This window comes from Podarcis melisellensis, assembly GCF_964234715.1.
Source record: "Podarcis melisellensis genome assembly, chromosome: 7".
NCBI classification, from domain to species: domain Eukaryota; kingdom Metazoa; phylum Chordata; class Lepidosauria; order Squamata; family Lacertidae; genus Podarcis; species Podarcis melisellensis.
The window spans coordinates 68,115,668-68,127,867 of NC_138539.1; the positions used below are offsets into that span (position 1 = coordinate 68,115,668).

General features: G+C 46.4%; 1 protein-coding gene across 1 annotated transcript in view; it reads right to left on the minus strand.

The window, feature by feature from the left end:
• CDH6 (cadherin 6) overlaps positions 1-2,493 on the minus strand; it is a 170,563-nt gene extending 168,070 nt beyond the window's left edge. Inside the window, exon 1 of the mRNA XM_081918198.1 lies at positions 1,994-2,493. The gene's annotated coding sequence lies outside the window, so the exon portion shown is untranslated. The remainder of the gene's footprint in view (positions 1-1,993) is intronic.
• Between the last annotated feature and the right edge of the window lie 9,707 nt (positions 2,494-12,200).

Below are 12,200 nucleotides of genomic sequence, written 5' to 3' on the forward strand. Positions count from 1 at the left end.
CAAGCCTTTGTCATGACCGGAGGAAGAATATGCATATATGTCTCTGGTGAACCCAGAAATGTACATTCCAGCCAATCCTTTCCCGGTACACATTGTCTCATATGCCTCTAAGAAAAGAAAGCAGAAACAATGCCAAGACTCCGTATGTACACATACACACACACACACACACACAGAGCGCATAAATACTTAACTATGAGAGTATCCCTAATGTGGTCCTGCATCAACATCTGGCATCCCTTGTGCGCACACAAGATCTCCGTATAAAAGCTGAGCACACAGCTCTGCACACAACTTCCAAAGCAGTAATCCTGAACGGCATAGTTACTCATGTGCACAGTTTCGTCTGAGTACGCAGTGAATGGAGAACACACGTATAGCAGTTTCCGTTAAGGGTGCGCTATTCGCAGAAGAACTGCACTAAGACTTTCCCCCATCAAACAAATGAATTGCCCTTACTCTCTTGGATCAGGCTGAAGAGCACGCCCGCCCCGCGCTCCGTTAAGATCTTGTGATAAGAAAACTTTAAATCATAGGTGTCATAAAGAGACATCTCCTGTTCTCTTTTTGGTTAAAGGTAACAGATGTGCTGCTGGGATGAGTGCAATTTAAGCCATTAAACTTCTTGATCCCTGAATGTCACCAGGGGGGACCATATAGATGAACATCCACTTGCACTTACAAAGCACTGCATTTAACTCTCCATAAAATATGGATTTTATTGCAGCACTGTCAAGACCTCATTCCACAACCGCTGACCTCTATGCCCAGATGCAAACCTTTAAATCAGAAACGCTACACTGCTTGGGGGTGAGGTTATGCACACACACACACGCACATGCACAATGCATACATGCAACGTGTTTCAATACATATAGTTTTGCCACGAACGTGTTTCACCCTGTGATTGAATTTTCTATAGCTGCTCAACTTCAGCATCCCACATTCATTCACCTTGCACACTGCCTCTTCTTCAGGCGCAAAGCATTCCATGCTTTACCAGGTTTCTGTGCCATCTCTAGCAACTCTTCCTGCTCTCCCGACTTTTCCTCAAGGAAAGACCTCGTTCCAACTGTGTACGTTCTCTAGATCAGTATTCCGACCCCCCTCCCACTCCTCGACGCTTTCCTTCTGCCTTATGAGATCCATATCGAATCCAAAGAGAAGGCTATCATTATTATTCTCGGGATTTCTCTGCTTCGTAGCGAGAGGCGCGTGTGATTTAGTGTGTGTCGGGGGGGAGGTGTTTCAGGGTGTCCAAAGGGCTTCCTAGTGGCATCAACAGAAGGCGCCCCACTCTTTACCTCGCCTAAACGAGCAGCAAAGATGCTGCTCCTATCAAGCACTTCAATTGCGCGCATCTACTTAGCATCCCATCCATGCGCAAAAAAAGAGGAAGAGAAATGACAAGAACTCCCATCCTCAGCTTAAAAGAGCGCATCGCCGTCCATGTGCCGCCACACTGGCAAGGTGCTCCCATAGTAACGGACCTGCCAACTTTTCTCGTGTGTGTGTGTGTGCAAATAACAGGGTTTCATTAGCATTTGCAGCAGACCAAACAAGAAGAGAGGTGGTGGGGTATTTGGGGGGGGGGGGGAGCGGCAAACCAACCGACCCACCGAACCAAGAAAAACACGGGAAGCGTAGAAGCCAACTCCTCGGAGCCGAGGTGCCTTCAATAAAATATTTGACCCCCCAGCCCCCCAAATAAGTTGACGGGCAAAAAGATGGGTGCCCCATCTTGTGATCGATTATGCAGTAAGGGCTTACCTCCCCCCCCCAACCCCGCGATGTTTTATTCAAGTTGGCACCGCTTGCCTAGAGTCGGAAGGATCATCTAGTCCAACCCTCCCTGCCTTTGGCCCCCGCTCGCGACTCGAACCCTCGACCCTGAAGAATCTCACGCTCTGAGCTCTCCCGAACCGGCGACGGAAGAAGAGGAAGAGAAAGGCAGAAGAAGATGATGATGAAGAAGAAACCATCGGTTCCTTACCGGCTCAGAAGAGAAGGCGAAAGGGATGCGCCAAGTTGCTCGCCGGCGCCGAGTCGAGTCGGGAAGCGACGCAGCGGGCGGCTTCGGGGGCCACGGCGCCGCTTCTCCGTCCGCCTTCCGCCGCCGAAGCTACTTGCGCGGCACCGAAGCTCCCTCTCATCACTTCCAAACTCCGGCGTGGAGGAAGGCGAGGCAGCCGGAGGGCAGCTCTCCCTCGGCGGACTCGGTCCCTAAGGCAGCGTCCCGGAGTCCTTGGAGGGAATGGAAACTCGCCAGGAAAGATGTAGAAACAGAAACACACACAACACACAAACACACACACAACCCTGCCGGCTTTTTCTCTTTTAACCTCACAGAACACACACGCGCGCACGCCAACGGTGCGCCCTGCTCTTAATGCGGCGCCTCGGGAGCCGGAGCCGCAGCTCTGCGGACGGGGAGGTGAAGGGCTGAGGAGCAGCGAAGGCGCCTCTTGCAGGCATCCAGCGATTCGCGAGTGAATGGGGTGGGAGGTGCGAGGAGGAGAAGGAGGAGGCCTTTCTGGAAGACACCCGCCTCCCCTCCTTTGCCGCCGCCGCCTCCTCCTCGCGTGGCAGAGAAAGGCGCGCTCTTCTTGGGAAGTCTTGCGGCCGAGCCCTCAGGAGTTTGAGGAATGAAAGGCAACGAGCCGGTGAGGGGTGAGACGGTGGGGTGAGGCAGTTTCATGACCTGCAAGGGGGGTGAATCTCTAATGCGGGACCCCACTCAACATCTCCAGGTGAAGGGGGGGGGGGACAAGGGCCCTGCCTGAGACTGTGGACAGCAGATGCTACCCAGTCAGTGCTGGCTGTGCTGAAGCAGATGCACCAGTTGTGTGGCTTGGTAGAAGCCCATCAGATGGACCAATGGCATGGCTCAGTAGAAGCCCATCAGATGGACCAAGGGTGTGGCTCAGTAGAAGCCCATCAGATGGACCAGTAGTGTGGCTCAGTAGAAGCCCATTAGATGAACCGAATGGTGTGGCTCTGTAGAAGCCCATCAGATGGACCAATAGTGTGGCTCAGTAGAAGCCCATCAGATGGACCAATGGCATGGCTCTGTAGAAGGCCATCAGATGGACCAAGGGTGTGGCTCAGTAGAAGCCCATTAGATGAGCCAAATGGTGTGGCTCAGTAGAAGCCCATCAGATGGACCAATGGCATGGCTCTGTAGAAGCCCATCGGATGAACCAATGGTGTAGCCCAGTATAAGCCAATCGCTGCGGGCAGTGCTGACGTAGGTGGACTAGTGGTGTGGCTCAATAGAAGCCCATCAGCATGGGAGATGAACTAATGGTGTGGCTCAGTATAGAGAATAGGAGCCAACTCCTAGGGGCTGAGGGGGTTTGACCTCCCCCTATAAAATATTTGAGGGAGCTGCCCCTCCCATGTCGATGGGCATTGCCATTCTAATGGTGAGTGTGCATGGTGTCATGTGATCGATTGTGTGGGGCGAGGCTTACTTGTCCCTCCCCCCCAAGAAATATTATATTCAAGTTGGCACCCCTGGTATAAAGCAGCTCCCTCTGTTCTGCTCATCAACTGTGCTTGGCTTCAGAATGGTTCAGCTGGTCCAGATAAGGCCGGCCCTACCATTAGGTGAAATGATGCTGCTGCTTTGGGCAGGAGATTTTGGGTGTCAGGAAAAGGCAGGAGGTGGTTATGGTTTTTTTGCTGTCAGGGAGGGAGCTGTTCCTTGGATTTTCTGCCTCAGGTGACTAAAGAACTTGGCTGGCCTTGTATATCATGCACCTACTTAACTTTGAGGCTGAGAGCATGGGGCCATTTGCTGTCCTGCTGCAGGAAGTAATGTGTATTGGGCCATCCTGGGACTCAGAATGCTGTTGCTCAAGCAATGATGGGACCCAGGTGGTCATATCATAGAACTGTTGAGTTGGAAGGGACCCTGAGGAACATCTAGCCCCACCGCCTGCAATGCAGGAATCTGCAGCTGTCCCTTAGGGGGATTGAACCTGCTACCTTGGAGATATCAGCAACACACTCTAACCAACTGAGCTATCCATATCATGTGATGCCCATATCAGCTACTTCTGGGGCTCTTCTGAGCCCAATTTTAAGTGTTGGCTATGACTTTTAAAGCCTCAAAGCAGTTTGGATCCAGGTTATTTGAAGGCCTGCTACACTTAGGTGGCGCTGTGGATTAAACCACAGAGCCCAGGACTTGCCGATAAGAAGGTCGGTGGTTCAAATCACTGCGACGGGGTGAGCTCCCGTTGCTCGGTTCCTGCTCCTGCCAACCTAGCAGTTCGAAAGCACATCAAAGTGCAAGTAGATAAATAGGTACCGCTCCGGCGGGAAGGTAAACGGCATTTCCGTGTGTTGCTCTGGTTCGCCAGAAGTGGCTTAGTCATGCTGGCCACATGACCTGGAAGCTGTACGCCGGCTCCCTCGGCCAGTAAAGCGAGATGAGCTCCGCAACCCCAGAGTCGGTCACAACTGGACCTAATGGTCAGGGGTCCCTTTACCTTTACTTTTTACACTTACTTATCATTAAGTTTATCTACCGCCCTTTATCCAAAGATCACAGAGCAGATCACTTTCACCAGACTGCCCACCGTCTGAGGTCAACAACTGAGGCTTTTCTCATTTGCCTCCTGCCAGGAGCCGTTCAGCTGTTGGGAACAAGGCAGAGGGCATTCTCCAAGGCTCGGGATTTCATTCCCCTTTGGGCTGTGCCAGACTACAACAGTGTATACCTTTTGGAGAGACCTTATGACTCACATTTTTCCCATTGGCTTTTCCTTGAAAGGTTCTTATTACAGTGGTACCTTGGGTTACAGACGCTTCAGGTTACAAATGCTTCAGGTTACAGACTCCGCTAACCCAGAAATAGTACCTCGGGTTAAGAACTTTGCTTCAGGATGAGAATAGAAATCGCGCGGCGGCACGACAGCAGCAGGAGGCCCCATTAGCTAAAGTGGTGTCTCAGGTTAAGAACAGTTTCAGGTTAAGAATGGACCTGCGGAACGAATTGAGTTCTTAACCCAAGGTACCACTGTATTGGTTTTGGTTTAAGGTTTATTAAATTGTACATCACTTTCCACTTTTAAAAAATAAATAAATAAATCACCAAGTGATTTGCAACCAAGTAAAAAACAATAATAAAACCACATAAGCATTATCAAAAATAAATTTAATGCTATAAAGGATGCCTCCCAAATGACCAGGAAAACGGGAACGTCTGCCTGGCACCAAAATGATAACAAGGTTGGAGACAGGTAGTCCTCCCTGGAGAGAGCTTTCCATAAGTTGGGGGGTAGGGGAGTTAACACAGAAAAGACCCCTTCCCTTGCTTCTGTCCTGTGGATGGCACACAGAAGACCACAGATAATGATCTCAGGGCAGGGAAAGGTGGTCAGTTAGGTATTGTGGTCCCGAGTTTTAAAGGTGAAAACTAGAAGGCATTTGGCAGCCAGGAAAAAGACAGCATTCATGCCTCCTTGTTCCTGTTTGTTTATTTGCTTGTTTGTTGGCTTTTCGATTGCATTTTAGTCCTTTCAGGTGGGCTGCCATATGTTTGTTTGGGTTTGTGTTGCTGGTCTGCTAGTATATTATTTTGTTCAATACTATTTGCACTTGTCCGTTGTCATGCTGATGAACGTTCATGGTGAAGCAAGTGAGCAGGCAGGCAGGAGCCCCAGGCAGGCGTTCTTACATTCTCGCTGCTGCCATCGAGAGCAGGCCTCTGGTCCAGGCAGGCGGGATGACTGGCAGAGAGTGCAGTTGGTGCAGGCCAGGCAGGCCTTGCTGTGCTTCCTCTTTCACCACTACTGGCAGGAGTGAGGGGGATGGAGGGGGAATCTTCCCTCACCCTGCTGCTGCCGGCAGGAAGCCTGCAAATGCGGGCAGCAGGGGTGTGTGTGTGAAGAGAAATACATCCTTTCTCTCCTGCTTTTCCCTCCACCTCCCCCCCAACCAGTGGCAGCAGTAACAGGGAGGTGGGCAAGCTATGGGGTAAGGTTTTTTGGGAGGGCAAGATCTGGGAGCAGGTGGCATTGGACGAGCTGTGAGGGGACTGGAATTTGGGTGAGGTCTAAAGGAACAGGGCTGGCAACGAGCTGGAAGTCTGACAGGTAAGTGAGGTTGGCTAGAGGAGTTTGGATTTGATATCCCGCCTTTCACTCCCCTTCAGGAGTCTCAAAGCGGCTAACATTCTCCTTTCCCTTCCTCCCCCACAACAAACACTCTGTGGGGTGAGTGGGGCTGAGAGACTTCACAGAAGTGTGACTGGCCCAAGGTCACCCAGCAGCTGCATGTGGAGGAGCGGAGACGCGAACCCAGTTCCCCAGATTAGGAGACTACCGCTCTTAACCGCTACACCACACTGGCTCCCAATGTGGGCACAAGTGGCAGCCCCCCCATGTGTATTTTTCTATTGTATTTTTGTGTTTTCTTGAAAGCAGCCTTGAAAGCGTTTATTCTCAAAGGCAGCATATGATAACTGCTTTGAATAAATGAATGAATCAAATGCTTGACCCATTGCTCCCGTAATTTTCAGCAACAACGACGGCTGTTGTTATGTTTCCTATAAGCTGTAGTGGGTGGCACAGTGGGGTGGAGGCGCTCACCTGAACTTCTGTCAGGTGAGTTACTGCTTTCCGTATCGGGAGGGAGAGGGGATATGTGCTAGTGAAGGCAATGCTGTGCAAACACATTGACAGGAGTGTCAGATTGACTCTGCTTGTGCATTGGCGGCATCCCAAACACACCCATCCCTGTAAGCATGCTGGCTCCTTTTAGTATAGCAATAACTCTTTTTAGTACTGTTGCAGTTTGACTAACAAGGTTAATGGTGTTGTTAATTCAGTTAGTCATAATGCATAGTGTTTATATGGTACCTTACACTGCAATCTTATATATCTTTACTCAGAAGTAAGCCTCATTGGGGCTTATTCCACAGTAGCAAGTGGTGTAGCGTGGGTTGCCAGCACCCAGGAAACAGATGCATGCACATTCAACTGCCTATCAGTGTCCGTGTCTCCCAGGAGATTGCAGCCACGGATATAAGAAGTGTCATTTCGTTGTCTGGAGAGGTTGCTTCCTGGTTTGCATGGAGAAGCCATTTTCAATGGAGCCCAGTGACGGAAGTGCACAGCTGTATGGAGGCAGTACCGGGTGTTGAAATTTTGCGCCCCTAAGAATTGTGTGCCCGGAGCAACCGCCCCGTTGGCTGTACACCCCCCCCCCTCACAATGCTATGTCATAACCAGTAGCTATGTTTAGGGTTGCAGCTTTGGAGTGTTCCAAGAGCATTCCGTGCATTATTGCACTAATCCTTAAAACACATCTGTAATGGCTAGCACAATTAGTCAGAGTTTGCAGATAGGGCCTGCCCAGGAGTTGTGGTGACCTAAGGCTACCTAGTGAGTGGTCGGCAGAGATACAATTTGAGCTTGGTTCAGAACTTTCTTTCTTAGCTGTTAAACAATGTGAGTTGGAAGACAATATTTAGATCTATAACTCCCAATTACAGTGGTACCTCGGGTTACAGATGCTTCAGGTTACAGACGCTTCAGGTTACAGACTCTGCTAACCCAGAAATAGTATCTCGGGTTAAGAACTTTGCTTCAGGATGAGAACAGAAATTGTGCCGTGGTGGCGCGGCAGCAATGGGAGGCCCTATTACCTCAGGTTAAGAACAGTTTTAGGTTAAGAACGGACCTCCAGAATGAATTCAGTTCTTAACCCAAGGTACCACTGTACTACAAGTTTGCATATGCAGCTGCCTCAAAAGCTGAAAAAAACAGGAAATGCAGAGAAAATTAGTGCAGTGTACAATAGGCAGAAAAAGCAAAGGAGTAGCGATTTCAAGTGGATAGCCTTGGCATGTTCCTATTTTGATATGTGGAATGCTGGAGAGGCTGGTTTGTTAGAATCCAGAGAACAACTTAACCTTGGAATTGATCATTCCAAGGTTCCTCGAATCACAGATACTACAAAGACTTAAGCACCACTTAGAATCAAAGCTGTAATCCATTGCTTTGGTTGAATTGATGACATTTCCTTTTGCCTAACTAACAATGGATGACAGTCCTCCACGGATCAACATATTAAATTAAAAGCTGGTAAAGTCTGCGGTGAGACTGAGTGGGAAGATGAAAATTGTTTGTTCAAAATTGGAAACAGAATTGTTAGAATCCAATACTAAGAATTTGTCAAAAATGTATAACTTGCTGTTGAAATGGAATACGCAGGATGAAACGGTGAAATCAGCCATGATTAAGTGGGCACAAGATATTGGTCATAACATTATGTTTGCTGACTGGGAAAAGTTGTGGACCACCAGGATGAAATTTACGGCATGTAATGCCCTAAGAGAGAATATTATGAAAATGATTTATAGGCGGTACATGACCCCAGTCAAGCTTGCAAATATTTATCACTTGCCTGATAATAAATGTTGGAAATGTAAAGAAAATGAAGGTACATTCTTTCACCTTTGGTGGACGTGCCCAAAGATTAAGGCGTTCTGGGAAATGATATATAATGAACAGAAAAAGGTATTTAAATATACCTTTCTGAAGAAACCAGAGGCCTTTCTCTTGGGCATTGTCGGCCAATTGGTGCCAAAGAAGGATAGAACATTCTTTATGTATGCTACAACAGCAGCAAGAATACTCATCGCAAAGTATTGGAAGACACAAGATCTATCCACCTTGGAAGAATGGCAGATGAAGGTGATAGATTATATGGGACTGGCAGAGATGACTGGCAGAATCCGAGACCAGGGGAGAGAGACAGTGGAAGAAGATTGGAAGAAATTCAAGGACTATCTTAAGAAACATTGCAAAATTAATGAATGTTAGAATGACGTTGGTTTAGAAATTATGTGGTTTCCAGCTGTAATGGATAAGTAAAAAAGAAAAGAAAGGCTAAAAATTAAATGAAAAATAAGGGAAAGGATTTGCTGAATTAATAAATTAGAAATTGGAATACAGAAAGGGGAGGTATGAGGAAGTGGGGGAAGTAAGTTATAAGAAAATAAGGGACTGAAATTATACTTATTTTTATTTTTGTTTGTTTGTACTATTGTATTGTTTTGCTTTGTTTTTATAAAATTTTTGATAAAAATCTTTTTTTAAAAAAAGAAAATTGTTTGTTGTAGGACATAGTGGGGTTTGCATGACCAAATGTGCTGTACTTGGCTTGGAATGGAATGGTGGGAGGAGGAGGGTTAAGATGGTGCTTGGAATATTTTCATTGGGATTCGGAAAGGGGGAAACAGAAATGAGAATAAACTGGAAAAGGAAGCAGCAAATACTGGGTCAGATTCAGCACTCATGATTAACACTTACAGGAGTGCAGATACCAGTGCACCCAGACAACGGAAGTGTAGTTTGGAATTATAGAGATAAATATTGTATCTAGTTATTATGGGTTGGAGTTAATTTTCCACCCTTTAGCTTGTTCTTGTAGTTACTTTCATGTTGCAGATACTGTTTATCCATAAGCAGCCTAGTGTTCTGTGCCTACGAACTGAGTAACCTTGCTTTATATTAAATAGATAAGAACTTAGCAATGACGATTCGGGGTTTAGTCAAGTTCATGGAGGAAAACCTATGAATTTCTACAAATTATGATGAGGTGCATGATATCTTCGGTTACCAGTTGCTGGAGAAATCGTTTTGCAGGTAGTATGATTTAAAGAGCATCTTTAAAAATCTGGAACTGCAATGGTAATCTTTTTTTATGGTGACTGAGAGACCTGAAAACATTTGTCAGAGCCACTTGGGTATGGGCAAAACTCAATCCAAGTTTAGAGTAGGGCGATTGAGCTTTGTTGCTGGAGTTGTGGCAAGCAGGCATGTATTATTGTGTTGACCAGCAGCTAGCAGCTAGCAGTAAAACAAAAGACTCAGCTCCTGAATCTGGCCAATCCAGAGACTTCTGGGCCACTGGGGGACGGGGCCCTCCGCAGCTATGACATCCAAGCCAGATTTTGGCATCACACAGGACGCCACTGAAATTTGAGGCGCCACCACTGCTTCGATGCTCTGACAAGAACACAGTTTACAGCCCAGACTAATGTATCTTAATGCATACTACATTTAATGAGATTGTGCAGCTTTGGTGATCCAATAAGCTGCATTCCTGGTAATAATTTCTCCAATTATTCTAAGGAGGCAGCAAACATCAGGCCAGCTTGTGCAATGCCATGCCGAAGAGGCAAAAGTTTCCTGACCAACCTCTGTGAACGATCAACTGACACCGTGAATTATGAGGCTAGAATAATATTATCTTTGCCTGGATAGCTACTGATGTTATTGATGACCACAGCTCTCTCCAGATCTTTGAAAATCCAGATGCACTGTTTGACTCCTTGACCTTCTGCAGTAATGAGTTCCACAGGTGGGTTATACATAGCATAAATATTTCCCTTTGCTTTGTTTTACATGTGCTGCCTTGTACATTCAAAGAGTGCCTTGTTGTTCTCGCCTCGTGGGGTCAGGCCAATCAGAGGGTCTTTCTCTTCTGTGGGGCAGTCTGTCACAGTAGTTGGAGGACCAGCCTCCCTCTATTAGGTTTCATGGATATTCTTAGATTCTCAGGTCAAAAACTTCTCTTGGTTTCTTCTTCCCAGAAGAATGCTGTACGGTCTTTTAAAGCTTAATATTCTAACAGCACTTGTCCATGTATTCTTGAGAAGTCACTTTGGGTTGTATGTGGAATAAATTCTTTGCATAATCATGGTTTGGGTTACATGTGAAACCTACTCAGAAAATTCACAATTCCTGTTGTTGTCCTCTATTTTTTCCTTCTGCCTTTTGGACAAAGTGAATTTGCACATGTGTGCTAATACCTTGATGATAACAACACCACATTATAACTTTCATATCACCTCATCTCAAATGCATTGGTTTTTTCCAAGGAATTACAGGTTCAGCTGTGAGGTATTTTATTTTGTAGTACGTAGTGAGACCCAGTACTGCAATGAGCTACACTTACCATTTTTCTCCACTCATATAGTGGTAATACTAGTGGATTCCTTCAGTATTTGGTCTGCAAGTTAGCTAGCCCTTTTGGGAAGCATATTGGAAAAACAAAACAAAACAAAACAAAACATAAACATAATTGGAGTATTTATGAAACACAGGTGCAAATGCACAAAAATTCAATTTTTTTTGAAGCCTGTAGTTCTTCGGGAGGGTAGGAGAGAAAGATCCCACCTTAGCCAGGCTATCTTCATTTAGCCATCCTAAACTCCATTCAGGAGTTTATGCATGTGTGATTCCAGGGAATCATCAATGACTGATGGAAACTGCTTTGTGAGGTTCCATCTCCCAGGGAGGAGCCATCTGAAGAAGCATTCAACTCTGCAAGATCCTGACCACACAGGAAGCCTGCTGTGACCAAAAGACATTAAGTGGCAAATTGTCTATTGCAGGTAGGTTAGCCAAAGTGGTGCCCTCCAGCCCTCCAGATGTTGCTGGATTCCAGCTACCATAATTTCACAGCCAGCATGGCCAACAATCAGTTGATGGAATTTGCAGTCCAACCACATGTGGACAGCTACTTTTTTCTTGCCCCTGGCTCATTGGATATACAAAAACTGCTAAAATTAATCGTTGTTGGCTCTCATATTTTTCTCAGTACAGCTGCCAGTACAATTCATTAAAAACACTCTGAAAGTAGATTTTGGAAGCAAGTCCATTTGTTCTTTAATACTTTTTCTAGCAGCATGATCAACATATCTGGAATTAACTCTACCCATTGCTTTAGCTCTGCACCAAAACACAAGATTTGTTTCTGCGATCGCTTAACCAGTAAGGAACTATCCTTTCTTGTATCTGCCCACATTTTCTGGCTTTTCTTTGCAGCCCCTGGATAAGTTTTTAAAATGAAAGCAGAGATTTGCCGTATTGTGTGTCATACCGAATGCAGCCTTCTGGATTTCCAAGACGCTTTTAGCAACACCTTACCAAGCACAGGCCAACTGGAGAATTGTTAAGGTCACAGGCTGCTAAAAAATCCTTTGTTCTGGAAAAATACATATATATCATCAAAATATCATAGAAAAGAGTGTCAAATGCAAGCAAGAGGAAACCAGACTAAAGAGATAAAGAATGGCCTATATAGTGGTACCTCGGGTTAAGATCTTAATTTGTTCCAAAGGTCTGTTCTTAACCTGGGGTACCACTTTAGCTAATGGGGCCTCCCGCTGCTGCCGC